At 42.8% G+C, this 24,221-nt stretch overlaps 1 long non-coding RNA gene across 1 annotated transcript; it reads left to right on the plus strand.

The window, feature by feature from the left end:
- Positions 1 to 15,306: 15,306 nt before the first annotated feature.
- LOC120407581 lies at positions 15,307 to 23,115 on the plus strand. Its single transcript, XR_005600120.1, has 3 exons — positions 15,307 to 15,467; positions 18,124 to 18,176; positions 22,883 to 23,115. It is a non-coding gene; the product is annotated as an uncharacterized LOC120407581 (long non-coding RNA).
- The last annotated feature ends 1,106 nt before the right edge of the window (positions 23,116 to 24,221 follow it).

Consider the following 24,221-nt stretch of genomic DNA (forward strand, 5'->3'; position numbering starts at 1 on the left):
CCAGATTCTTATTAAATAGAAGGGAAAAGGTGATGGTTAGGAAAGAGAAGATATAAGATGGGGAAGGAAAAGTACACCAAGGGGTTGGGGCTGGGGAGACACATGCAAAAAGTCTCACATCCCAGGTGGCATTTAGTATTCTGATGTAGACAGTGGAGGTGGAGAAGTCAGCTGGATCCCTCTCTTGGCCCAGTCTGATCAAGACGTTTCTCGGTATCAGGACAAGAAAGGCCCAACAATGTCACAGTAGATCCCAGGGTCCCAGGAAATGGTGGAGGTGGCAGTCATGATTGTGAAGCTTGCCCCTTCCTGCTGTTTCAGTCAGCCATTGTTGCACTTACGTTTCCCCCTTGCATCTTCTGCTGGTCTATTTTCCCCCCAAAAAATCTTTTTGAGGTCCCCAAAAGGGGAATAGCAGGTGGGAAAACCCACTCCCTCATTATTTTGTAACAATTAGGCCTAATATCTGACACATCAATCTTGGTCCATTGATTTCTGGTCCCCCACTTCTCTTGTTTACCAGGCATGATCTTAACACTGATTTTGAGTTATATGAGTAGATCTTTTTGTTTAGACTAATTCGGTGTGTCTACCTTTTTGCGGCTTTTCCCATGAACATTTAGTGTTGTAGGTTTCTGTGACACCTTATGAACTTTCACTCCCTTTTCACAGTTGAGATCACAATTAGGATACATTTGTAGCTCCGGTTATCACACTATGCTCTCTCTCTCCCTTGATCTTGTGGCTGACCAAGGCCAAACTATTCATCCAGTCCAAGGTAGCGCACCCAACCAGGCTGCTTTAATATAATGCTGATTGGAATATTTCTGCCAGCCCAGGTCACCATAGGGGCGTTATACTCCTTCTCTACTTCCTCTGCATCCCAACACATCTTCCCTTCTCTCCGTATCTCTGACATGTCCCGTACACTGGACAAGCAGGAGCAGCTGACAAGAGATTTGCCAAGCGAGTATTCCTCCCTGCTGGGGGAGTACTGATCCAACTATACAAAGCAGCTTTAGGTGCCCATGGTACCAATGGAGATGCAGAAAGGACTTAAGATCAGTCCCAAATTTAGCAGACAGAAGATGTCCATATATCCATCTATTGGTTCTGGTTTGGGGGATGGAGGGATGAGGGCAGGTATTTTCAGAGGGTGGAATAACAATTTCTCTTTCTAGTTGTGGAATTTTCTTAGTGGAGGAAGAACCAAGCCCCTAATGCTATACTGTATTGAGCATTGTGTTTCTGATGCTTGAAAATAAACAGAATTAAAGCTAAATATTTTTGCTTTCCAATTTAACCGGCTTTGTATCATAGAGCTGTGTGGCTTATGATGTTGTAGTGGAATGAACATTAAATTGCCATCCAGTGTTCTTAGGCAAAAGCTTTAGACAACAAAATCAATGTGAAATGTATGTATTTACTTTGCACTAAGAATATGTAACCATGATAGGCAAGTGACATGCGATCTTTCCTTTGAAGATGTGATTTTTTTTTGCATTCAGTGCATCTAGTGGATGTTCCAAGGCCTAAGCATTGCATTTCCCCTTACTCTTTCTAATATAGTCTATTCCTGAAAGCTGGGCAGGGTTCTTGCTCCAACTCCACGTTTACACCTGTCTCTTATTTAAAGGAACTGATTCACATTTTGTACCTGCACTCCAGGTGAGGACCATATCCAAGCTTAGGAACAAGGGAAAAGTTATCTTTATGCAGTCAATGCCATGAACACAGGAAACTGATGACTTGGCATTCACATACTGAGTCATCAATCATAAAAGAATCAATCTTTGCTCCCTGAGGAGCTGGCCCCAGGCAAACATAATTCTCTCTCACTGCCACCGTACTGAAAAGCTCTTGTCCCATTTGAAGGACTGTATTTGTTCTTATTTCAACATTGATTCACTTGGCATTCAGGAGTATTTTCCAAAATCCCAGAAAATATCACCTAATTTATTCTCTCTACAGGGGAAGGTGATGTCTCTATATAATAGTGTAAATACATAGGGAAAGCAAGTGTATACATCACTACAAGTTGATGGGGGGGGAAACAGCATCAAGCTAGTTTACATAGGGCCTTAGGTAACCCAGAATCTTTGCAAAGAGAAAGTCTCGTGGTTAAGATTCTGGCTTGGCATTTGGATTTCCAGGGCTCAATCTTTGCTCTACCAATGGGTTTCCTGTGGGACTTTGGGCAAGGCATTTAATTGGTGGTGGTTGTTGTGGTTGCATCTTGAAGCTCCAGTCATGGGCCAGGACTCCATTGTGCTGGGGAATGTGCAAACATAGCAAAAAGATGATTCCTGTTCCAAACAGTTTACAATCTAAGGCTATGTCTACACTATCGCAGTAAGTCGACCTACGCTATGCAACTCCAGTTACGTTATTCACATAGCTGGAATCGACGTACCTTAGGTCGAGTTACTGCGGGGTCTCGACCGCTGGGGGTCGACAGGAGAAAATCTCCCATCAACTTACCTTACTCTTCTCATCAGGGATAAAGTACAGAGGTCAACTGGAGAGCAATCTGCAGCCAATTTGGTGGGTCTTTCCTAGATCCGCTAAATCGACTGCCAGTGGCTCAATCTCAGAGTGTCAATCCCTGCCATAGTGTAGACCTGCCCTCAGTAATCTCTCAATATCTGTGTGACTCAGTTTCCCATCTGAAAACTGAGGATAAATAATATTTCCTCTCTCCCACTCTTTGTCTCTTTAGACTGTAAACTCTTCAGGACAAGGGCTATGCTACTATGTGTATATATAGTGTGGCATACTGAGGACTGTGTCTAAATTGTAAGCTATTACTTTAAGAGTGAGGTTTTCCTTGTCTTGTTCTTAGGCCACAGGGCTCTGTAGGTAAATAGGCAATCAGAGTCAATGTACAAAGAGTCCTCATACAGCAAGATGGGGTGAGTTGTGCCTCTCTGCCTTAGGGAGCAGCCTGTTTGTCTCTCCCTGGTTTTGGTTACTGTATGTTATGTGAACAGATTCTAAGATTAAAAGTAGTGTTACATTGCAACCTTCCAGCAAGAATTTGGTGTTTTTATATAACTTTGATGTGTCTGTGCTGTGAACATAACATGCAGTGCCTAGCTCAATGAAATGTTCAGGTACTCTTGCAATAATGGAAATCCTGAAACTGTTACTGGAGGTTAGGTAAACAGTGCAGGCAAATTCACAGCAGGTCCTAAGGCTCTGCTCACAGTGCAGTTGCTCCTGATGCTCCATTGATTGTGGGGGGGTGGGGGAAGGACAGGGAGTGGCAGGAAACCCATGTGTCTTGTTTTAATTGAATAGGAAGAAGGTGGAAGAGGTGAAATGAGTGGAAATGAGCCACAGAACCCTACTGGTACAGGGAAGGCAATTAAAGAAACTGATACCCCTGCCTAATCAATTCTCTCACTTCCCCTAAAGGCATGTAAGACTGGTACTGCAATGATAGTCCACATAGCAATTGATGATATACCACTGTGCTCCCTGGAATATAACAGAGGGAAAGGGGCCTAGGACACGACAGTTTGAGTAGCACCTAGAGGCCAGAACTAAGGTCAGGATCCTATTGTGCTAGGTGCTGTGTAGACACATAGTAGGAGAGTCCCTGCCCTACACAGTTTAAATCAGACTGGGCAAGACAGACCAAAGAAGTGTTTTTAGCAGACCGTGAACTGAGGGACAGAGAGATTATGTGAGAGAAGATCAGCAGCTTCTCTTTTCCCCTTCTCCCAGCACCAGAAGAAAAGGGACAGTGAATGTAATAGAAAGGTGGCAAATTCAAACCTGGTAAAAAGGTACTCCTTTTCACAAAATGTGTTACTAGACTGTGGAACTCATTGTCACAGGATGTTAGGGAGACCGAGAACATTGTAAGACTCAGAGGGATTGGACACATCTATTGATATCAAGAATGTCCAGAGTTAGAATAATTAATGCTAAAATTTATTTGGAAGAGATTAAACCTTATGTTTCAGGGCTTAAATCAATCTTTACAAAATAGAGATTATAGAGGTTTCTTGCATTGTCCTCTGAAGCATCTGGTTCTTACTACTACTGGAGATGGTTTACCAGAGAAATGGACCCGGTCTGAGACTGGTCTTGGTTACTGTGTGTTGTGTGTGGATTCTAAGATTAAAAGTAGTGTTACATTGCAACTTCCAGCAAGAACACTGGTCTGATCCAGTCTACCAAATCCTATGTTGTTCCCATGTTCCATAAAGTTGTTTGAGTTCTGTATTAAACCCGGTAGATCTAGATTCTGTTGTCTTTCCTTCTTGAGATGAACAATGGGCAAATAGAGAAGTTTAAAAATTAACGAACACACTTGCTCACATATTGAAAAGAACCCATGTTGGGGTTGTTGTTGTTGTTCAAGCATGAGGGGTACTGAAATATCACTAGAAATTCTTGATTCATACGGTCAGATTCAGGCTGGGTGAAATCTACCGAGGTGAAGATTGGCCAGCAGAAGACCTGAACAGTTCAAAGGTCTTCCTAATAGGACCTTGTGTGGCCTGTTTGCACAGAACTGAATGTCACCTTGCATGAATAAACTGGTGCAACTCCCATTGAAGTCCATTTGAATTACACTGTGCTGAATTTCAAGCCTAATTGGACCCAGGGATTAGTATTTGAGGCCCATTTAGAACCACTTTCATGCCCATTGTGTTTCAAACTCACCCTGAATAAGTAATTAGTTACAGGGAACTAAATGACAAATCATGGCCCAGCAAAAGCCATTCCAGACACAAGGCATTCATGATACATTCTTATAAAGTTTGGTCGAGTTTCCAAACTGAACCTCTGAACCATCTGAGTTTTGCTCATCCCAGGCTTTAATGCCTGGAAAAGTGATCAATGAGGCATAAAGCAAACCTCATTGCTTCATCAGATGGTGAATGCAATTTATGATCTACTGACAAACCCAGCAGAGAATGCTGAAATACTGTGGTCACGCCTAATAAATACCAGACACAGTATGGAGATGGGGCAAAGGCTGCTCTCAATTGCATGTGCATTGCTTTGCTAAAGCCAGTGGGACTAGCTTTGGACCCAGTTCAGCAAAGCACTGCAGCATGGTCCAACCCTACTCAGCAAAGCACTTGAACAAATGCTTAAATCCTGTTGAAGTCAATAGGAATACTTCAAGTTAAATATGTGCTTATGTGCTTTGCTGAGTCAGTACTTGAGCCAGATTGTTTCTGAGACTGTAGTGACTAGCTGGTGATCAGGAGGTTCTGATGGATGGACATTAACAGCCAAGTGTGCAGAAAGGAGTTTAATTAGCCAGAGTTATCTAGGAGTCAAAGGCCCCTGAAAGAATCTCCTATTCTTTGTGATGTTACAAAGTCAAGAGTGCTCAGAATCATCAGGGCCTCATCCTCCCTGATTGATCGAACCTCGTTATCTCTAGCTTGCTTCTTGCTTGCATATATATACACCTGCCCCTGGAAATTTCCATTGCTTGCATCCGAAGAAGTGGGTATTCACCCACGAAAGCTCATGCTGCAAAATGTCTGTTAGTCTATAAGGTGCCACTGGATTCTTTGCTGCTTCTACAGAATCATCATTTCATACATGACTATGAGCCTGGGCGCATGATGATGCTATGACTATCTTTGTCTCTGAGTTTCTGTTTGTCCTTCTCACCTAGTTTATGAAAGCTTCTTTTCAGAGAGAATTCAAGGGCTGCTTTATTTGTTAGGAGACAAGGAGGCACTAATAAATTCCTCTGTGTGAGGTATTTAATTACATAATAATGTGTACACTAATCAAGGTAAATGTGTTTGTGAAAACACCTTGATATGGGAACAGTTAATCATCCAAGGCATTGCTTCTTAACACACCTTGGAAGTTTAACTTAATTAAATTAATTAGAACAATATAAAAATGAACAGTTTATTGGTCCACAATGGCCCAAAGCAAGATCTTTTCCACCAATGCTAGGAAATATCCCAGATTGCAACCTTTTTTTTTTTCCCCCTGAGTTTCCAGTTCTTTCTTTCATGGCAGCTCACAAGAAGCCTGAAACAGACGAGATGACATTCCCTCTGTAGCACTTATGCTTGCTGGAGGCACCACATGAATCCTACACACATTATTTTCAAGTTCTGTACATGCCACCAAGACCTAGAAAATAAAACTAAACTGTGCACTGAAATTTAGACATCGTGACAGTTGCTGTCTACATACAGAAGATGTGGCATATAATATTCAGACTACATAGCCCACTACACATATCCGACTAAGTAGGTATTCACCCACGAAAGCTCATGCTCCAATACGCCTGTTAGTCTATAAGGTGCCACAGGCCTCTTTGCCAGTATTCAGACAATATGTCTGCAGCAAGGGACCAATCCAGAGTTCACTGAGACCAGTGAAAAGATTCTCATTGACTTCAATGAGCTTTTCATCGGTCTCCAAATGGATAACAAACATTACATCTTAAAAGCTCCAGTCTGCAGTTAGCAGGTAACCGAGTGAGGTTATGGAATCCCCCTCACTGGAGATTTTTTTAAAGAACAGGTTAGACAAATATCTGTCAGAGATGATCTAGGTTTATTTGGTCCTGTTTCAGCTTGGGGTGTATGGGACTAAATTATCTTTCAAGGTCCCTTCCAGTCCTACATTTCTATGAATACACAGTGTTATGCTACATTTTCTTCTGGAGGACCATTGTAACTAGAGAATCATGGTGCTTGTTAGAGAGGAATGTCTGAGTGGTCCAAGCATAACAGTTGGAATATAACAGGGTCTTCTCAGCCATGCACATTGCTGCAACAGAAAAAAAAAGATTCCCATGCACTTTCCTGTGTGATGGTCAATTGGAGGAGACCTTCAACCCTGAATCATCATGTCTACACTGAATGATTGTTATTGTTCCTGGGCCAAATTCTTCCATGGTGGCATGGCACAGTCTTTTAGGGATGAATTTGGTCTCCTAGATCACTTTTAATCAAAGTGTGTGTGGTAGGCGTCCCACAGTATTCTTGGCCAGTCCTTTGCCCCACTGGTGTATAGCTGTGGGCCACTGCTGCCTTGTGCTCCAGAGCAGGCTGTATTCAGCAGTAGATTAAGTGAATCCTGTGTCTATAAAAAGCTAGGCTATGCCTGAGAAAGGGCTGATGAGGAGACTCTCTGTCCCGTGGATTGCCTCACAGTCCCCTCTTAGACCCACAATTGCTCCCAGTGCTCCTCTAGGGAGGGAAGTACTTTGTGCCACATATTTTATGAGGTGCAGCACACAAGTGGGGAAAGAGGAAAGACCTATTGATCCATGACCACTCCCTGCTCACTTGTGTCCAGGGAGAAGAATCTGCAATGCTCCAGGAGCTGCAATTACCATGAAGCCATAATGCAGCTATGCAAAGGCTGGACAAACCTCGTCTCCACCATTGGAGGTAGGAACCATGTAACCCAGGGATTCTAAAGAGCTGTATATATGCATGCGGCTGGTTAGGACACTTTATAAATGTTATTGTCCTACAATAATACTTCACACTTACATTCATAGATTTTAAGGGCGGGCAGGGCCATCAGATCATGGAGTCTGACCTCGAAAGGTCAATGTTCTTGTCTCTTTGCCTGCAATGGTTTAGAGGAAATTTGAACCACTAGCTGCTTACACTCAAGGCATGACCCTTTCCAAAGCACTATATAACACCTACCAGTTGGTCATCCCTAAGAGCTTTACAAAGGCAAGTCAATGACATCATTTACTTTTTAGAGTCAAGGATACTCAGACACAGAGGTGAGGTCACTTGGCTAACGACTCAGAGAGAGGCGGTGGCTGAGTCAGAGATAAAAACCAGTGCCAATATTTTCAAAAGCAACCGGGCTCTGATTCTCAAAGATATTCGGGTACCTAAATACTCCAAAAGGGAGTTGCACACCCACCCTATGAAAACCAGGCCCCTTTAAGACGTCTAAAGCTGGACAACCAAGAAACCAGGCAGCCAAGAAACGAGGAACCCAAAACCACTAGTCACATTTCTCCCCCAAGCCCCAATATTGGCCTCCAGATTCCAAGTCTTCTCATTTAGTACTTAACTGCATGGCCTCCTTTTTACTTATGAGGTAGGACATCTGTAGGCTCCATCGTCTGGCCTCAGTGCAATAGTTAAGACATCACACATGAAAGGGGGGAAAAAAGTCACTCCTTGAACACACAGCACCACTATGTTGTGCTTTTGTGTGATTTATTGCCAATCCTTTTACTTCCTCTTCCTAGTTTCCTTGCATACCCTGGCTCTTTATACACCATTTATTTATTTTCTTCTGCCTATGTTTTGTTACCATCGTTTTTCTTGTGTGTGTATGTAATTTTCTTGGAATTCTTTCATCACAGTCCATTATCCCAGCCGTGTTGTTGCTATGTAACGAAGCTGTGCTGCTGTTCCTACATCTTTCTTTGCTTTATCTCTGTGCTCTTTCAGTTCTTAATTCTCTGTATCTCTCAAATGCTTTCCCCCCCAAAAAGCGCGCTCACACACACATGCACAAACCCATGGGGAAAATATCTTTCATTTTCTCCCATACTGTTTTTCCTTTTTCAGAGTGAAGAACTAAGACGCGACAAGGCATGTGTTGCTGTGAGATAACACATGCCTTAGGGGATTTGTGAAGAATAAGGCAAGGAGGAGTGCCTTCAATGACCCAGGATGAGAGTTATCTTGTGGTAACACACACCTAGATGTGTCTCATTATGGCTGCAAAGAAGGAGGGGAAAAGGGACCTCAAACTAAGAAAGTTAGCCTGTGAAGTGTCCTTCTGCCAGTAAAAGCAGGGTAGGATTCCATCCAATAATCCTATGGGAAATCCATCATAATCTGGAATACACATTATAAAACCAGAAGGGACCATTCATTACAACATCTGGTCTGACTTCTTATATGACAGGCCATTACATTTCTCCCAGTTTCCTCTGTACTGAGTCCAATAACTTGTGTTTTGTATGAAGCATATTTTCCTGAGATAGAGATAGAGAATCCATCGCTTCCCTTCGTAATTCGTGCCAATGGTTAATCACCCTCACCGTTTAAAATAAAACAAAACAAAATGTGTCTTATTTCTATTTAAAGTTATCTGCCTTCACTTTCCAGCTATTGCTTCTTGTTATGTCATTCTCTGCTAGATTAAAGAGCCCTTTAATACAGGGTATTTTCTCCCCATGACGGTACTTATACACTGTAATCAAGTCATCCCTCAATTTCTTTTTGATGATCAAATCAGATTGAGCTCTGAGTCTCTCACTGTAAGGCATTTTCTCCTGCTCTCAAATCATTTCTGTAGCTCTTTTCTGCACCCTCTCCAAGTTTTCAACATCCTTTTAAAAAATGTGGACACTAGAAGTGTAGGCAGTATTCATTCTAGTATCATTTTCATCACTGGTGAATGCCGAGATAAAATCACCTCTCATGTTTATACATACAAGGATCACATTATTCCTTTTTACCACTGTATCACATAGGGATCTCATATTGAGTTGATTGTCTATTATGACCCCTAAATCCTTTTGAGTCACTGCTTTCCAGGATACAGTTCTCATTCTGTAGCTGTAGGTTCCTGATCCTACTCTTTGTTCATAGACCTTTCATTGGGCTGTATTGAAACACATCTCATTTGAAAGTGACTAGCTTTCCAAGCAATCCAGATCTCTTTCCGTGACTGCCTGTTCTCATCATTAATCATTCTGGCAATTTTTGTGTCATCCACAAATTTTACCAGCAGTGATTTGATATTTATTTCCAGCTCATTGATTAAAATGTTCAATACCGTCAGGCCTACTATCAGTCCTTTTAGATCCCCACTGGAAACAAACCCCCATTTGATGATGGTTCACCATTCAGAACTGCTTTTTGAGCTCACTGTTGGCCAGTTCTTAATTTGTGCTTAATCATATGCTGTACTGATATTATACAGCGCCAAGTTTTATCACAATATCCTGTGATACAAAGTCAAACACCTCTAAAGATGAAGGTACTTGCTTTCATGGGAACAAAGGGATCTTAAGTTTTATTACACTATCCGGGCTGTGGCTAAGCTTTCTTAACCAATCATAAAAATGTAGGGCTGGAAGGGACCTTGAGAGGTCATCAAGTCCAGCCCCCCATGCTGAGGCAGGCCCAAGTAAACCTAGACCATCCCTGATAGGTGTTTGCCCAACTTAAAAACCGCCAATGATGGGGATTCCACAACCTCTCTTGGAAACCTGTTCCACAGCTTAACTACACTTGTAGTTGTGACATGACGTCCCATATTCTTCATAAAAATATTGTTATAATATGAATATGGCATAACTAAGATATGTTTGATGCAGGATGGTTCATGTGAGATATTAGTGGAAAGGTTATGATGTACTGACTATGATTATCCTATTTATATGCATGTATCTTTTTTTTTTATGGAAAGTGAGTAATATTGACTATGTAACAATTACAATTGGGTTTCCATCTGGGGAACGCCCACCAGACAGAATGTAATCAGTCTGGATTGGCCATAAGGGAGAACAGTAGGACTTTGAAGATGCTAATCTCCCGCCTTCCTGAGAAGTCTTCCTGAGGACTTATGCCTGCTTTGACACTGCAGGGTCATGTGATCATGTCACCTGGTACTGGATTCCATCTGGGACTACTAATATTTTTTGACGAAGGGAGTGGGGAGCAAACTGGGAAACAAAGGATTCCCGACATATGTAAATCCTATTGAAGGCAAGGAAGTGAGTTAATGAGGGTCAGTTTTTCCCCACCCAAGATGACTGCTGAAAACACCTTAGACTGATTTCGGGAAGAAAAGACTGGACCCAGGCTAGAAGATGTCTGGCCCGTGAAAGGAAAACCTGGAGTTCTAAACTGCAAGCAAGAATAGTTTGTCTTCAAGAAACTCTGCAATCTGCCATTAAACAACATTTAGGGTAAGAAATTACTCCTTGTAGCCACAAAAAGAACAGGAGTACTTGTGGCACCTTAAAGACTAACAAATTTATTTTAGCATGAGCTTTCGTGAGCTGCAGCTCACTTCTTCGGATGCACCTCACGAAAGCTCATGCTAAAATAAATTTGTTAGCCTTTAAGGTGCCACAAGTACTCCTGTTCTTTTTGCGGATACAGACTAACACGGCTGCTACTCTGAAACCTGTCCTTGTAGCCAGTTTCTTTAGTGTATTAAGATAAGTTTGTGTGTTTGCTTTATTTGCTCAGTAATCTACTTTGATCTATTTGTTATCACTTAAAATCTATCCTTTGTAGTTAATAAACTAGGTTTTTGTTTTCTCTAAACCAGTTTGTGCAATTCATAACTGGGGGGGGGGGAAAGAGCTGTGCATCTCTTCCTCCACCTTGAGGGAGGGAGCGAATTTCATGAGCTTATGCTGGACAGTTTTTCGTGCAGTGCAAGAAAATATAATTTTGGGTTTACACTCCAGAGGGGATATGCACTTGAGTGCTGAGCAATCCCCAAGCTGAGGCTTCCCCCACAGAGCTGATCTCAGTGTCTGTTTCTTTCTGCAGCCGGGTGTGGCCCTACCTGTGTGTGTGCTGGAGGCGGCTTGAGGGCCTGGCTCAGCAGGGCAGTGTAAGGGAACCCAGACGGGTGGAACTGGCGGGCTCAATGGTACCCCAGCCCATCAGGTGGCACCCCGGAGCTGAGGGAAACCCATCACGGTAGTTAGGAAGTTTTTTCCTTGCTGCAGATTAAGCCCATTACTACTTGTCCTACCTTGAGTAGACATTGACAGCAATCGCTCTGTTCTGTTTATAACAGCCCTTCAGATATGTGAAGACTTATCAGGCTCCCTTCACTCTTCTTTTCTCAAGGCTAAACATGCCTTTTCTCATTGGTCAGGTTTTCTAAATCTTTTATCATCTTTGTTGCTCTCCTCATGGAGTCTCACGATTTGTCCACATCTTTCCTAAAATGTGGTGCCCATAATTGGATACTGGGCTCCATCTGAGGCCTCACCCGGGCCAAGCAGAGTGGGACAATTACCTCCTGTGTCTGACATATGACACTCCTCTTAATATACCCCAGAATATTAGCCTTTTTCATAACTTCATCACATTGTTGACTCATATTTAATTTGTGACCCACTATAAAACCCAGATCCTTTTCAGCAGTACTACCACCTGGTTCAGGGGTGGGCAAACTTTTTAGCCCAAGGGCCACATCTGGGAATAGAAAATGTTTGGCGATCCATGAATGCTCACAAAATTGGGGGTGGGGTGAGGGAGAGGGCTCTGGTTGGGGGTACAGGCTCTGGGGTGGGGCCAGAAATGAGGAGATCAGGGTGCAGGAGGGGACTCTGGGCTCGTGGGGGACTGCAGGGGGGTGAGGGCTCTGGCTGGGGGAGCGGGTTCTGGGGTGGGACTGGGAATGAGTCATTTGGGGTGTAGGAGGAAGTTCTGTGCTGGGACTGAGGGGTTCAGAGGGTGGGAGGGGAATCAGGGCTGGGGCAGGGGTTGGGGTGCAGGAAGGGGTGCAGGTTCTGGCTGGGGGTGCGGGCTCTGGGGTGTGGCTGGGGATGAGAGGTTTGGGTTGCAGAAGGGTGATCTGGGCTGGGATTGAGTGTTTGGAGTGTGGGAGAGGGATCAGGGTTGGGGCTCGGAGAGAGGCTTGGGGGTGCATGCTCTGGGCAGCGCTTACCTCAAGCGGCTTCCGGATGCAGTGGCATGTCCTTCCTCCGGCTCCTACATGGGGGCATGGCCAGGCAGCTCTGCATGCTGCCCTGTCCACAGGCACCACCCCTACAGCTCCCATTTGCTGCGGTTCCCAGACCCACAACCTGACACTTGCTGGACCCCACTATATGTGCTCTTTCTGTTTGACAGCAAATCAAAAACGGGTGTATAAAGTTAGAATCCTAAGTTCATAGCTATTTAAATATGTGGCCTGATTTTCAAGAGTTTCAAGTCCTTCTAGTCAGTGGTAGCTGCTGCAGGCTCAGGAATTTTGAAAATCAGGTTGTTACTAGGAACTGTTTTTTGAAAATGTCGGTGTGTCTCTTTTTTAGACAAGGTGCCATGTTTGACATCCTCCATAAAATATAGCAAGTCCCTCATTGTTCCTTTGCTAGTGTTCAACGTGGTTGTTTAACTGGTGTGGACAAGGTCAGTTGAATTCAGAATTCATTGTAGCAAATTGTGCTTTTGGCTTGATAGAAGCAAATCTGTAGAACTGTAGATTTTAAGGCTGGAAAGGACCATTATGATTTTCTGCTCTGACCTCTTGCGTAGTGCCAGCTATATAATTTTACCCAGCAATTCCTGCCTCAAGCCCAGTAACCCGTGATGCATAACAGGCGTTACTAGCGTGAGTGTTGGCCTTCTTTGACCCTGCCTGCATTAGAGGGACATCTGTTTTCAACATCAGTTTGGGAGCGATAGAGGTGAGGAATATTGTGAGAGCACACACATTGTGTTTCACACTGAGTGTCAAACATGCCAGATTTTCAAGTACAGACATGCCGCCACTTGCTGAGCCACAGTTTTATATTCCCTCTGCTAATTTTTTTCTGTTCCTTACTGTCATGTCTAATTTCTTTCTTTTCTGCTGCTTCTTTCCTCTGTTTCTCCATCATGATGTAGTCTGTACTAGAATACATGCTCCCCAGCAACCGTTTTTCAGCCACCATCAGCTTTAGCATGCCACAGAGAGGAAGGTAGAGCTGGCCAGTACACAATCTGTACAGACACAAACCTGGATGGAAAATATTTGGTCTTGCAGATCAAGATCTAATCTTGCAGAGCTGCAGTGACTTGCAACATTGAGAGTTTCCCTCTTCAGAGTTGCTTCCATCTAGCTTATTTGGTGTAAGGGGAGTGGAAGGCTTTGGAGACTGGAAATAAAGACCTTTTACCCTTTAGGGCTCTGAAAGTCATTCCTATATCAGCTGACTGGTCAGGAGCCTACATGAAATGTGCTGGGGGTCTCTGTCTATTTCCTAATAGACAGGCATATATGGCACATTTGCCATCCTGGTAACAGTCTCAGCAGAAATGTCTAGGAGGCACTGGGTACAGACATTGAACTAATCTCTCTCCTGTTAGCAGGCAAGGGGTGGAAAGTTTTGCATAAGCAGCTGCCATGAGGCACTTGGTCTATAGGTAAGTAAAGATCTCAGTTTTCAGTGCTGCCAATCTTTCATGTATGCCCAAGTTGAGGCATGTGTTATAGGCCCTCTGCCATGCCCCTGGCTCAGAAGTGATGAGTCCATCACAGCCTCACCTAAGGCATTCTCACTTATGCTGTAGCACATTATGCTCTTAGTTCTAGAGGTCCCTGGTTCAATCCCAGCTGTGTCAGCCAAGAGGGTGGCCATTGCACATGGTGGGAGAGACAGCGGGAATATGATGAAAAGAGATGTCCTAACGAGACTGTTTCTGTTTTCGAGAGTACAGAAAAAACCTGTTATAATCAATCTTACTATGTCACAGTCACACGGGTGTGAATGCAAAAAAGCACTGTTCATAATAAATGCTGGTACGAGCACCCTGGAGAATGAAGCTAGTACAGAGAAGGGCTTCTCCCCAGCTTCCCAGAACACACTGCCACACCAAATCTCCTTAAAGACTCTTTATTTTCTTAAAACAGGCAAGTAAACAAACAGAAAACAGTCTTAACTCATCTATAGCCTGATCTATAGATTATGAATAAGAATTCCCAGTTATCACTCTGAGGGTTGACAGGTTCTTGTTCCAAGATCAGGTCCAGTATTATTAAAATTATTATATAGTTGGGAATCCCAATGTGCACAGTTGCAACACTCACACGATAGGAACTCTTTTATATTTACAAATAAATAATCTATTAATACATTTGGCAAAGTTACACACACTCTAACTCATATGTAGATAGAGATAATGCAGAAAGTAAGTCTGAACATTCATAGTCACACCATCCCTTGCAGAACAACCCGCAATGTTTGCCATTATCTTCCTCATCACCATCATCTTCCTCATCTTCACCATTGGCCATCATTCTGGCCCTCTCTCCTACTGCCCAAAGGCTGGGATATCATTTTTATAATATGTTACGCTGATGTTACCATGTCTAATGCATATTCAGTAGAGGTTTCTCACCTCTTCCTTATTTGTATTTTCTCCCCTTACCAATATTAAGGTGTATTTCTATAGGGTAGTATATTTATGATTTCACCCCATTGTCATATACATGAATTCGTTGCCATGGGACTCTTGCTGTTGGATGTTCTGTCCAAAACCTTCCAGAAGCTGGTGTTAGGTCATGTCTCTGTGGTTGGCTGATGTCATTATGGACAACATTCCTTCCTACATGCTACTTCCAGTTCCCCAAAACTCATGGGTTACCTAAGTTTATCTATGCCAAAGATTGTAGGCCTAAAGTATCATGCTAATTTCTGAAGCCAATGTCTTCCAGGATACAAGTCTGTAGGTTCCTGGCATTACTGCTAAAACTGAAAAAGCCAAATATAATGCAAACCAGTGAATACAATAGAGGTAAGCTGGCCCACAAAGTGGGAGGAGGATCAAGGAAAATTTGTTTTGCTTTCATTTCATTTTGGTGGTGAGCCAGTCTCCCAGGTATCCCAAAGGCAGGGCAGCCTCTGTCAGGATTGGTCTGAATTCTGAGCTTGAGTCACTTCTTATTTATATCTGACTGCACTGCTTATTGTCCAAGTTTAGGATATTTAATAGAAGTGGGCAGAGACCACAACATTCAGATCTAGATTTGCCTTTGGGTGCTCTAGCTGGGGTTTTGGTTAGCGCCCTTGTCTGATATTCCGTCAGGGTTCAATCCTGATACCCTCATTCATGCTGGCAAGTATTTTTTTCCACCCAACAGGAATAAAGGTAACAGAATCTAGTCCTTAGTTCAGGGAGTCTCAAACTTCATTGTACCATGACCCGCTTCTGACAACAAGAATTACTGCACCATCCAAGGAGGGGAGACTGAAGCCTGAGCCTGCCCAATCTTCACTGCCCCAAGTCGGGGGGGGGGGGGGCAAAGCCGATGCCCAAGGGTTTCAACCCCAGGCAGGGGGCCTGTAACCTGAGCCTCACCACCCAGGGCTGAATCCCTGAGGCTTCAGCTTTGGCCCTAGACCCCAGCAAGTCTAAGCCAGCCCTGGCGACCCCTTTAAAATGGGGTCCCGACCCAAGTTTGAGAACCATTGCCTTAGTTAGTTGCCTTGTTCATTGCGTGAGAAGTGTCACCTTACAAAATCACATTTCCAAAAGGTGGTCTCAATTGAAGCCGTCAAATGGGGCAGCTGGGTGTTCACCAGATATTTTTAGCAGCAGGCCCACATCTCTAAATAGCTCCCTCAACAAAATGTCATTAGACACATACCCAGTCACTTCTAGATCATGGTGCTGTGAGACTTCACCTCTCTGCCCAAGCTTTCCCAAACAATAAAGACCCCGATTCAGCAAGGGACTTGAGCATGTGCCTAACTTTAAGCATGCAAATATTCCTATTGGCTTAAAATTAGGCATATGCTTGCATACACCTGGCTGATTTGGGACCTAAAACCTGATTTCCTTAGCTGAGGAATAAAGTTGCAGGCAGCAGGGTGCTGGGGCTCACTTAGTGAGATCTTGAATGTGTTGGAAGCCATTCAGATATGACGGGTGATGATAAAGGCTTGTAGTAATAATAAATAGTAATAGTGATACCTGATTCATGCATGTGTAGCTGTATGCCCCAACATAGGATTTTGTGTGCACGAAAAACGGCAGTAACCAGTTTCCGCAACAATTTTGCAAGGTGGAAAATTCCACCCTGAATGCGACCTTAGCATTTACTACTGTATCCACAAAATGACTGAGACAGGAACCCATTGACTGTTCTGTGCTGGACATAGCGTTGGAAGCAGGACATCACAGACAGGGTAACATTCTACCGCCTTTATCCAACTGTATCCACCAAGTCTCCAAGTGCACCTTTTAGAACTTTGCTGATCCTGTTGAATACTCTGGATAGCTGAGTTTTCAAAACATATTCATCACCAGCGGAGCTCTATGCTCTGTTGATTGGGCTGCCTACTTTTTCTGATCATGCTGTGAACTTTAGTGGATAAAATTTTATACATAATCATGCTGCATTCTTTGCTGATTGAGCTGCCTGTTATCACTGTTTATATAGCTATTACATTCTGTGCTTGCTAGTCCAGTTTCTGGCTGGTTTCCCCCTCCCCTTACCCCAATATATTATGCAAAATAAACTGAACAGGAATTAGAGTATTTCCAACCTGCTGTGTCTTCAGAATCTCAGATAGCAAAATGCTTAGGTTTTCTTTCAAACAGTAGGATAAACGTTTCTCCAAAGATTGATGCCACTGGTTATGGAGAGCTTGTGCCACTTACTATATGCAAAATAGAGAGATTTACAAAGCAACTGATTGCATCTTTATTTGCTTTATCAAAGAATCTAAAATCATAGCTAAAACTACAGAAAATGCACTTTAATGGTCTTAAAACAAATGATATCCTCAACAGATTTGGCGACAGCTTAGCACATAAGCTCAGGCAGCTGAAGTAAAAGCATCTGGAATTTCCACTGCTAGTCTATGCACCTTAATAAGGAAAAGATTAAAAAGTTCAGTGCCTGAATTGCACAGCTTGGTCAGCGGAGTTTTGCAGCTGAACAAGTGTTGTCTACGCAGCTGGCTTTGCCAAAAATAAATAAATAAGGGGAATGAATAAGCTAGAGCTGCAAAATATGAATCTTCCCTAATAATAAAATATGCAAAAATGATAGTAAACTCGCTCCATTTATTAAATTAAATTATGCATCTCAATCAGCAAAGTGTGCAACAACTGCACTCCAGAAAGGCGTCGCTAAATCAAGGGAAGACACAGCCCAATCAGGAAAATTTAACAACTTGATCATTAAATTAGGGAACGCTACCAGCACTGAGGTAAATAAAAAAGTAGCAGATAAAATGTGGATACTGATCAGTGCAGCCCAAAATAAAAGGAGAAGAAAGCAGGAATCGCTAAACAGTTGTTTTCCCACTCAGTCAGATCCTCAGCTGATGTAAATTGGAGGAGCTCCCATATAGTCCATGAAGCAGTGTCTGTTTATATCAGACGAAGATCTGGGCAAGTGATTTTTGTTGTAACTGATTTTTCTTATTTATTATCATGATAGTGCATAGGGACCTCACTCAAGGATCAGATCCCATTGCATGAGGCGCTATACAGGTAAGTAACAAAGAAACCAGTTCCTCCTCTAAGTTGCTCGCAATCTGTCTTTTGTCTTTCTACAAACTATACGCTAACTCCATCAAAAGGTTGATTCAGGGAGCCACTTGGTGAAATTCTATCACCTATGTAATGCAGGAAATCGGACCAGATGATTGTAATGGTCCTTTCTGGCCTTAAAACCTATCTGTCCACATGACATAGGGTATAAGGCTGGAATAGGAGGCTGAGGAAACATAATTTAGCAGAGAACCTTCTTTCCCCACTGTGTGGAGGGGTTATACAATTCCTGGCCCCCCCAGTTAGTCAGGATGTGTTGCAGGGGGAGCTTAATAAATATAGGAACTTCCTGGCCGGGGAGTTCTCTAGTTGCTGCTTAAGGCATGTCTGGTTTTGTTTGTTCTCATACTGCTTCGTTGCCTTCACCCCATTGTAGCTGTTGGCCCTCTCTTGCCTCATGCACACCTAATACTGTGCCTGAGACAATGGCAACGTTCCATAGTTACGCAGCACCCACGCCAGATTTCCAGGGAGAGGCCGAATTTTCACAGAGTCCAAAGGGAGCAGGAGCAGGCGCTTTGTTATTGCAAGACCAATACTGCTCTGACCAAAGCCAATGGGAGGTTTTCCATTGACCTCAGTGGGAACAGGTTCAGGTCATACAAATCACTCGGGGCACAATCCTGCAATTTAAGAGGCCCCCCGTTTACTTCAGTGGGACGGCTCACACGAGGAAGGACTGATTACATGAATAACAGCTTGGCAGGTGCTCAGATACTAGGGTGAGTGACAGAGTATCCCTATCAGTAGATTAGATAGCCCTCTTAGAGCATGCCAAGTTTACACAGAGCAATACAAACACACAACAAGCCATGATTACTGTTTTTCTGTTCGTAGTACCTATAGGCCTCAGCTGAGATCAGCGCCCATTGTGCCAGGCACTGTACACACACCAACAGTCCCTACTCCAAATACCTAACAGTCTAAACAGATAAGGCAGATAAAGGGTGGAGAAGAACACAGAGGCACAGAGAGATTAAATGACTTGCCAGAGGTGGCACAGCTTGTCAGTGGCAGAATCATTGGTGATGGCAGGCCCAGTGTCCTATGTGCTGGACCACGCTCCCTCTCCACACCATATCTGACTCATTAGACCATGATGCCGCCTCAGTTATCCTTGTCTAGCACTTAGCGGTTTCACCCAAAAGTGATCCTCTCTTATGGGGGGGTCAATCATAAAAATAAATAATCTTTGCTGTTGCATCCGACGAAGTGGGTATTCACCCACGAAAGCTCATGCTCTAAAATGTCTGTTAGTCTATAAGGTGCCACAGGATTCTTTGCTGCTTTTACAGAATAACAAAAGACTTAAGAACACAGAGGATCTCCCCTCTAGGCAAAACCTTAAAGTTGCAAAACCAGGCATAAACCTCCCTCTTACGCAAAGGAAAACACAAGCCAAAATAAAAGTAAATTAACACATTTCCTTGTAGGAGCTGGATTGCTTGCTTCCTTGATCTGTGTCTGGCAAAAGCCCACACACAGACAGACAAAGCCTGCCCCTCCCAAATTTGAAAGTATCTTGTTCCCTTATTGGTCCTTGTGGTCAAGTGTCAGCTAGGTCACCTGAGCTTCTTAACCCTTTACAGGGAAAAGAGGGATTAACCCCTTACAGGGTAAAGAGGGATTTTATGTTACCCTTAGCTGTACGTTTATGACACCCGTCCAAACAGAAATTGGCAAACAAAGGAATGTGTGCTCTGCTTAATTTGCATTTAGCCAGTGAACAGAGTCATCAACCAGGTAGGGAAACTGTGGAGGCTCAAACAAGTGGGAAAAAGCCAGTAGGGAACATCCTTCCCCGTGGGCTCTCCCCAGTTCTCCTTCTGCCTGACTCCTATCATGCCCTTCCCCAAGAGAGGGAACATCCAGGCTTGTCTCTCCTGGATCTCTCTCTTCCCAACTCAGCAGGCCTTCCTGACCCTTTCCCAGCTGTGTCCAATGATTGCAGTGAAACCATCTGATCAGGGTCAGCTGGGAGATACTTGCTGTGTTACAGGAAAAGCTGAGACCAATTCCCCATAAAGAGCCAGCCAGCCAGCCTGCGACGAGGCTCATTTATGAATGAAAAGGGGCTGTCTCCTAGACTATGTTTGCATGTTCCTAGTGCAAAATAGGCCGCCTATCTAAGTAGAGGCCTCTGTTCTAAAGTAACATAAATAATCAGAATTAGAGCTGGTAATAAATAACAATTGTTTTCCACGGGAAATCTTAGGGGTTTTTTAATGTTTTTTTCATGGTGTTTGGAGATAAACTGAAATATGAACTTATTTGTTTTTTTTTTCTTTTTCTCTCACCCATTTTCCTCCCCTTTCTTTCCCAGTAGCAGAATCCAAAAAAATGGACATTTTAAACATAAAAACAAAAAAATTAAATGAAAACCCAATTTGTTTGGCTTTATGTTTAAAATTAAAAATAATAATTTAAAAAAAGCCCATGAACATGTTACATGGAATGAATAAGGCCATTTTCTGTCAAAAGTGTTTTTTGATGAAAAATTTTCAACCAGTGCTACTGATAACAATGTTCTGCACCATCATCTGATAAAACCACATCACTCTCCTGCAGATTCCATGAATTTTTGTATAAACAAGACTCTTAATTTCCTGTCCCTCTGGAAATACACACTGGGAGGTGTTATTCAGCTAAGCCCTGACTTTACACAACTGAAGTTTGAGAGCTTTGCTACTGATATCAATAGCGGAAGGATCATGCCACTAAAAACATGGTAGTCCATGCACTATGAGTATGTATTGGGGGGATTCATGACCTCCCCCATACACTCAAAACTAGCTCACTTCGTCAAGTCCTTAAGGGAAGCTGACACTGATATAGTATATGGAGCCACTTCAATCACTAAGCATTACAGGTGTTTGTTTAAACTTAGCATACATGAAAAACTATAATGATTTGTTTTGTACCCAAAGCTCAAAAGAGGATTATGCTGCCTGTCTGCTTTCTGTATGTGAGGTGTGCGAGCAAAGCAATTTAAAAGCCACATCCAATTTCTCTGCATCATCAGGATCATGCACATCCATTAAAATACTAACTTTTAAACATTTTAACATTCACTTTTAAACATTAATGTTCGTCTGAAATCATTATAAAATAACACCTCATGCAGCTGTTTGGTCCTTGTGTGAGCCAAGGTCATTTCCACTGTAAATGTTTTCAGTGCTTTGTACTGGATTTCACTCCTTACAATTCTTCTGAATAAATTCAGCGCTCTTGAAAACCAGATACTAGTTATAAAAATAAAACTCTGAAGGCAGGTAGCATGGAACCTTGACAAGTCCCCCCACCGGGTCTGCCGATGCTCTCCTTTCTTGATGGGCTTCTCTTGGGGTCAGTTATGCAGATGAGTTTCATGGTTAAGAGACGTGACAATGCACATACAATCTAATCCTGCTTGCCACCTCTGCGCCCAGACAGGACCCTTAGATGGAGCAAAACTGGTGCAGCTTCACTTCATGGGTATGGGTCAAGCTTTGTTGACTCATTGCTGGGGCATTGAGTCAGTGGTGCTTCAGAGGAAAGAATAACAGCTTCTGGGTGCCTAGCTACTTATAGCTCCCTGGGCTTTTTCCCATGGAGATCTTTCATTCTAGAGCTGTGTCAGCTCAACCCATCTTGATTCTGCAAGGTGCGCTGCTGAGCATCATTAACTCCCCTTAAAATGAAAAGGAGTTGAGGTGCTCAGAACCTCTCAGGAGATGCTCAGCAACTTGCAGGCTTGAATAGGACCCTGCACTTACACATGTGCTTCAGTCCCATTGACTTCAATAGGATTTGAGCATGCACTTAAAGTTAAGCACATGTTTAAGTGCTTTGCTGAACTGGCCCATAAGAGCAGCCATATCCCAGGAGGGCTAAGATACAAGCTAAAAAAACCCTAGACAGCCTTTTAAAAATACATCCTATCACTTCTGTGCTATGCCAAGTATTTAACAATGAAAGTCAGGGCTCGAAACACAAACCACCTTCTCTGTAATGTCAGCTAATGGATAAAGAGATAAAACACATAGGAGAAGACACAGCCCCTCCTGAAATGATTCCTTAAGGAGCATCTGCCCTTTACTTAATGGTGCAGTCACTTGTTATAATAAGATTTAGAAGACTATTTATTTATCTGAGGGTATAATTATTTAATTTACACAGCCCAGTGCTGGAGATGCAGATGCACTAGGAGTTTTTGTTCATATTTTTGGGGGGTCATTTATCCATTCATTTGGGGACAAGTGCTTATAAAATGTAAAATGTTGCTGTAAATGGAGCTTCTCCCCAGGCGTTCATTTCTTTTTTATACCTTAAGCAAAGGAAGCTGATGATGACAGTCATGCCGAGCAATCATATTATTAATAACCGTGTTTATGACAGTAGTGCCTCAGGACCAACCAAGAGTGGGGCCACATTGTGTGTAGGTGCTGTCAAAACCCAGAATAGCAGACAATCTATGCCCCAAAGAGCTTACCATCTAAATAAGAGCTTACAGTCTAAATATTCAGGATTGTTTGCTGGTACTGGATGATCCCACACTTTCTACTTGGCTACACGTGCGAAGAGTTGGAAAACAGTTCATGGGATGGCCATCAAGAAGGGTACTCTAATGGGACAACTAAATTGTAAACCTGTGTATCTTTTTACAGGGCTCCTCTGACTGTAACATCTGAATGCTTCCCAGTCAATTCGTCCCATGACACCCAAGTATTATTACTCCCATTCCCAGATGGAGAACTGAGGAATAGAGAGATGAAGTGACTTGCCCAAGACCACACAGGAAGTCTGTGGTCGAGTTAGGAACTGAACGCAGATCTCATGAGTGCAACCCGGTGCATTAATCAGGAGACCAACCTTCTTTCATGCATGAATCCGGAGCAGCAGACAAAAACTACTTTAAGGGCTTATCTGCATGAGAAAGTAGCAGCGGTTTAACTCTGAGATGTGACTTTCAAACACATTTATTTTAACTAGTGCGAAAGGCTGATGCAATATTCGGGTTGTGGGAGGGGGAGGGTTGGTTTTTCAATGAAAACCCAGGTTTGGGGAATGAAAATGGCTTTTTAAAAAAATGTCCATTTAGTAGAAAAGCCATTTTCAGTTGGGAAAAGAAAAAGAATGGGAATTTTTCAATCCGCTCCACCGCTTAGCATTAGTATTCAGAGTTATCAACACATTGAGATAATTAGGGCAAACTCCTGACTCAGGAAAGCATCCCTATTCTGGAAAGTGTTTACACGCATATTTGACTTCAAGTATGTACTCAAGTCCCAGTGAATGTTAATGGTATTTAAAGGTAAGTGTGTGCTTAAGTTCTTTGCTGATTCAGGGCCTTTGGGGCAGATTTACAAAGATATTTAGGTGAGTAAAGATACAGATAGGCACCTAAGTCCAGATCCTCAAAAGTTCAAAATCAGTGGGAGTTATGTGCCTAAATACCTTCGAGGATTGGGGACCTAGAAGGATTTAAACAAAATCACTTAAGCAGGTTAGGTGCCTAACTCCCATTGAAAGTCAGTGGGACTTGGGTGCTTAGGGTCAGATTTGTAAACATTTTTAAAAAAATAAAGATGCAGGTAGATGCCTAGTGGAATTTTCAAAAGTGCCTACGTGTCTAACTCTCATTGATTTTATGTGGGTGGGGGAGGCATAATACGTGATCATGTAACTGAAGACTATATCATAATGCATATACACACAAATGGGCTCAATTAAGGTCACGCTGGCAACCTTAATTATGGTATTTTCTGGCTTTTGAGTACTTGACTTTGCAACCTTAATAATGTTCTTTTAATGTAATATTTTTGTGCATAATTTAATAATGCATAGTATACAAGTGCCAAGGACATTTAAAAGGATTTTTTTTAAAGACAGCTACCCCTCTGAACAGCAATTTATTATTTCAGAAACTATTTTGCAGAAACAGAGTAATTTTAACAAGGAACATATATATATATTCTACCCTCAAACTTGTCTGAATAAAATATT

Source organism: Mauremys reevesii, linkage group 6 (assembly GCF_016161935.1).
Source record: "Mauremys reevesii isolate NIE-2019 linkage group 6, ASM1616193v1, whole genome shotgun sequence".
In the NCBI taxonomy this organism is placed as follows: Eukaryota; Metazoa; Chordata; order Testudines; family Geoemydidae; genus Mauremys; species Mauremys reevesii.